Raw genomic sequence first — 6,295 nt, 5'->3', positions numbered from 1 at the left:
TATATATATATATATATATATATTATGTGTTTTCACAATATTGAGAAACCGACCAAATAGGTGGGACAGAGAAACTAGACTCATAATCCATCAAAAGCAACAAAGACTTGAAAGCCAACCAAAACTTCATTGATATGTTGGATTCTCTAATGTTTGTCATAGGGCTAGGGTTGAGCAAAACAAAAAGGAAAAAGGAAAAATGAGACTGACAGGCCATTGGCAAGCGCCCCATATCTATTGCAAGGCAATTCTATAAGGGTTCAAGGTTGATGAGAGAGTCAGGAGGCAAACATGTATATTTATAAACTAATGACTTTGTTGGATTTATGAGCCTAGCTTCCCCATCATTTGCTCGCACTCACCACACACACACACACACATATATATAGCAAGTATTTTCACTATAGTGAAAATCAACCAAGTTGGGAGGGCTGAAAAACTAAACTCATAATCCAACAAACGCACTAGAGATGTTGAAAACGAACCAAAACTTGCTTGACATATTGGATTCTCTAATGTTTGTCATAGGGCTAGGGTGAGCAAAACAAAAGGGAAACAAAATGAGACTGATAGGCTTTTGGCAAGCACCCCATATTTCTATTTCAAGGGAATTGAATAAGGGTTTAGGGGTGATGAGAGAGCCATGAGGCCAACATGTATTTATAAGCTGCCAAGTCAATCAAAGTCTTGCAAAGGAAGTGACAACAGAAGTTTACTCCACTTATGTACATAGTTTATATTTATTTCTTAATTTCAGAAAGAAAAAACACTTGTTAGGTTAAACTAGTTGTCGTACGTATTTAACATGCAAGGACCCATTTCTTTCCTTCCTCTCCCTTTCTAAGCTACCAAATAAATTAATTATGGGAATTTCCTTATCCCTTCACTCTTTCTTTCTCTTTTCCTGTCCTTCCCTTTCCTTGTAGTTTCCATATATAAAGTTAAATTCAGGGACGGATGAGTGCAGGATATTTTATATCAATTGGGGGTAATCATTGAAATGATCTCAATATTCATCAAACAATAATTTAGGTTTAGTTGAATTAATCAAAGTGAAATAAAGCATTGATAAATATTTCAAATTCAACTCATATATTGCTTTCATTTGTGAACAAAAGAAGTTCATGGTACAAAATATTTAAATCTAACCATATATTGGTTTATATAATACGCTTTTATTTAAAGTAAACCATATTGAATATCTAGTGGGAAACGTTGTATTTATATAATACTTTTATAAATAACAACCATATATGTTTCAACAAATGTCATGCAAGATGATGTACATATATATTGCATAAAATAATTGTTAAACTTTTTTATTATTTCTTTATTACATATAATGAAAGTCCAAATTAACTTGATGGATAGCTCAAGAGCAAGAAGATTCGATATCCTCAAAACTTTAGATTTTTATAAATTTCATCGTGGGCACATTAAAGTATTATTTTCATTAAAAGTTGTAATGTTTTCAATTTTGTAAGGGCAAATTAATTAATGATTATTGGTTTTAAAATTTTCCATATAATTTCAAAAAAATAAAAAAACAACATGCTAAGGACACCATCTATTCCTATGATCATTTAATTTTATAAAAAATACAGATATATGGGTGGATGCTTTTTATATTTCTCCAAGCCGAAGTCTACCAAGCAAATTCTTTCATTTAGTTAGGGAACTAAAAGGAAAATTGCATTATGCGGGTCCTATATGACTAGAGTAAACTAGGAGGAAACCTTTGTTAGGAAAGAGGAAAGAAGCAAGCAGTGAAAGGGAACAAGTCGGAACAAGTAGACTCATTCAACTAAAAGCAGTCAATTATTTACTTGTGGAAATTAAGAAATACGAGTTTCCTTCCTTTCTTCTCCTCTCGATTTTCCTTCCTGGCTACCAGACGAAGTGCAAAGTAAAGATATTTTTAAAATTCCGTTTGATTGCTACTTTTCTTAATTAAATAGGAAAAAACATTGTACTTGTATGAATTAAATTAAGGATCCTATAAGGCAAGAGGGCAAGATCTTCAAAGTATGACTTGAATTAACTATGTGCTTCCTATATATACTGTGAAATAAGATTGGAAACTACTTTCTCCCTCTCCCTCCTAAATTTGTTTGTCAATTGTCTCAAAAGTTTGTTGCATATTAATGCAGAGAAAGCTAGGAATCAAGTAATGGAAGATTGAGAGGGTGCTTAGCACTTGCAGTGATATTACAGTTTAGAGTTTTTAATGCCTTTCGTAAGCTACAAGCCAAGCAACCAGCTGTGATTAGATGGCAAGACGACCAAGACATTTTGGAGTCATAAATACTTGTATTCTTTTAAGTCAATTGTTATATATTGTAGAGACAAGTTAAAATTAAAATACGGAAAGTAATAACCTTTGTAATAAAAAAATTAATGAGAAATCCCTCCATATGCTACCAATTTCAAGGAATTTTTTAAAAAAATATTGAAGGTTTGAAAAAAATATAATGATTATTTATATTACCACATTGACATGTACACATGGCAAGAATAGTTAAAGCAGATAGGGTCCACACGGCAATAGCAATTGACGTGGATAGTGACATGAAACGTAAAGTGGAAGCGTGTGTTGAGTGACAAAAACAATAATACTTATAAATATTGATGATTAAAATATTATCTTTTAAAACTTATCAAAATAAAAAATTTGAAATGTTAGACACTAATAAAGATAAGGAGATTCAATCCAATTTTATGTAAATAACAAGATGAGGTTCTGTTTGATTGATATTTTTTTTTTCAATTAAACGGACTGAAGTTTCAATAAAAATAAATATGGAACATTTGCATTTTCTTTGTAATTTCTCTAATTTTAAGGAAATGGGAATAAAGAGTGTACTTATATGAACTAATGAAAATGATGGGAATTAATAAAAAGCAAATTAAAGTAATGAAAGATTGAGATGGTGCTTACATTTTAGAATATTTAATGTCTTTCGTAAGCTACAAAGCAAGCAACCAGCTAGCTGGGAATAAGTGGAAAGACGACCAAGTCATTTTGGTGGGTTAAGCATTTTTATTCCTAATCTCAAAAGTCGTGTTTTTGGTAACAAGGGAGAGAGTATTAAATAAAAAAAAATAAATGCATCCTTCTTTCATGTTGTAATGATTCTTTTTTTAAATAAAAAAAGAGTGTTGAGCTGATTGACTTGTCCCAACTCCTCATACTACATTTAAAACCTTCACCAAGACTTTATTTTACTTTTTCCAAGTCTTAGTTTAATTATCTAATTGTAGTGTAAACCACATGGATCATTTGCAAATATTCTAAGACTTTACATTTACTGTTTAATTTTATTGTCTAATTGTTGTGTTGACCGGTTTCATCATTTTACAATACCTTAAGACTTGTTCTCGGTGGCCATCTGTAAATGCTTTTTTTTTTGTTTAAATTAAAGTACAAAAATTTTGTAAGAAATTGCGGAGTAGAAGTTTGTCAATAAAATACAAGTGTAGACAAGATTCTTCTATAGTAAAGAAGAGGCAATGTTGTTGTCGTAACGATGCAGAGAATCCGTTCACTATACGTCGGCAAAAATAAAATACCTAAGAGTCGCCATCAATCTTTTTTATATAAGTATGATTGACTACTTATTAACTCGATTCTAATCGACAAAATCTTAAATTCTTCTATAGTAAAGAAGAGGTAATGTTACAATAAGTAAAATGAGATATGCTAGAGGTAGCAAAGAAAAAGATTCGTGTTTTTGAAATAATAAGTGTTGTGACGAGTGGCGATAAAAAAAATGTAAAAAATGCATATATAGAGACAGAAGTTGAGGGAGAGAGAGTAAGCTCAAAGTTGATTGACAAGGGGTTCTAAGAGCTCTTATATATGAAGACCAAGTACGAGAGTTACTCAGAAGTAAGGCCCTTAATGCACATAATGATAAAAGATCGTTAGTGAAGTAATGTTAAAAAGAACATTGATGAAATAATGAGAGAAGATATGAGAGTCCGTGACACTCATTGTGATATTTCAACTATCTTTATATCTTAGTTACCTTGTCAAATCTAAAAGGTGAACCTAATCACTTCTTTTCAGTTATTTTCATTGTGATTCGCTTCATGCAGTTTATTCACGCATTTTGATCATTCTCCTTATTCTTTATATATCATTATGCTTACTGTAAAACAATTCTTAAAGAAATAATAAGTTAGTAACTAAAATCAAATATCTACATTTTACCCCTTACATGAGAATTCTCAATTTGAAAAGTTCTTGTGCATTATTAGTACTATAAAAGTGAAAAATATAGTGACTTGTAAGAGTAAATATAATGCATGACTTTAGGAAATGTTATATTTCTTCTTGTCTCCATGTAGCACCATTTTTTCATATTATAATCGTTCTAAATTTCATAAAGATAGTGCTCTTGTGATTGTTGCATTTGCATTAATAATTATATTATAATGTCTTTGTTCCCTATTATTTAGGAATATTTTACTGTTTAAGTTTCTATTTAATTTTCAAATTTGATTCTAGATTAATTTAAAATTAGCATAATACAAGAAAAACACTTGAACTATATCAAAAATTTAAATAAGTTCTTATTTTTCTATTTTGTTCCATTAAGCACTTATATTTTATTTTGGGTTAGCTAAACTTTTATAATTAATGGTTGACTACAACTGTTATTAGTTGAAATGTCACTTTTCATTTCTATATCATATTCACATAGAGGGAGAAAATGTTGCATTGTCATGCCATCATGTCACATCAATATATTACGTTGACCTACCCTAGGGTGAGTGGTGCCACATAACACCACTCATTTACCAAAATTTTTTACTTTATATACTACTTACCTAGAGTTTTATGTAGTTAATAATACTAATGAACCTACTAATTTTCTTTTGCAATTTTGTAATGGGTGGGGACAAAGACTTCAAGTTAAAGTAAATTTATCAAACAGTAATTTATATATTAATATTTAAATACTACATGAAAAGGAAAAAAAATTCGTTGTATGATTCCTTGTATACTTTAAATACTACAAGAAAAAAATATTGATGACTAAAATGTTATTGTTCAAAATACCATGATCAAAATAAAACATTCCTAAATGTTAGGTAATAAAAAAGATACATTATTTTTTATTGAAAAAAAGGAGAAAATTTAAATCCAGCTTTACGTAAATAGAATATATGTGTGTATGTGTGTGCGCGCGTGCACATATATATATATGTATATATATCTGATGATTTTGCTAGATTATGAGTCTAGTTTCCCCATCATTTGCAAATACTTGGTGGAATACATATATATTGCATGTATTTTTGCAATATTGAGAAACCGACCAAGTAGGGTGGATCGAGAAACTAGGCTCATAATCTAACAAAAGCCCCAAAGACCTCGAAAGCCAACCAAACCCTGATTGACATATTGGATTCTCTATGTTGGTTATAGGACTAGGGTTTAGCAAACCAAAGGGAAAAAAATTGAGACTAAGAGGCTTTTGGCAAGCACCCCATAAGTCTATTTCAAGGGAATTCTATAAGGGTTTAGGGCTAATGAGAGAGCCATGAGGCAAACATGTATTTATAAGCTGCCAAGTCTAATCAAAGTCTTGCAAAGGAAATGACAACAGAAATTTACTCAACTTATGTTCATAGTTTGTATTTATATTCTTAATTTTAGAAAGGAAAAACACTTGGTAGGTTAAACTAGTTGTCCTAGGTATTTATCATGCAATTACCCATTTCTTTCCTTCCTCTCCCTTTCTAAGCTACCAAATAAATTAATTAAGGGAATTTCCTTATCGCTTCAGTTTTCCTTTCTCTTTTCCTGTCCTTCCCTTTCCTGGTAGTTTCCATATATAGGGTTAGATTCCAGGACGGATATGTGCAGGATATTTTATATCAATAGAAGTTAAAATTATTGAAATGATCTCAAAATTCATGAAACAATAATTTAGGTTTAGTTGAATTAAGAAAAGTGAAATAAAGCATTGATAAATATTTCAAGTTCAACTCATATATTGCTTTCATTTGTGAACAAAAGAAGTTCACCATGCAAAATTTTTAAATCTAACTATATGTTGGTTTATATAATAAGCTTTTATATAAAGTAAACCATATTGGATACCAACTGGGAAACATTGTATTTATATAATACTTTTATAAATGACAACCATCTATGTTTCAACAAATGTCTTGCAAGATGATATATGTATATATGTGTGTGTGTGTGTGTGTGTGTGTGTGTATTGTATAAAACAATTGTTAAGCTTTTTTTTTTCTTTATTGTATAATAATGAAAGTCCAAATT

This window comes from Theobroma umbraticum, unplaced genomic scaffold, assembly GCF_002168275.2.
Source record: "Theobroma umbraticum cultivar Fairchild unplaced genomic scaffold, ASM216827v3 scaffold_12.1, whole genome shotgun sequence".
Lineage (NCBI taxonomy): Eukaryota > Viridiplantae > Streptophyta > Magnoliopsida > Malvales > Malvaceae > Theobroma > Theobroma umbraticum.
Note: the sequence above shows the minus strand (reverse complement) of the source record.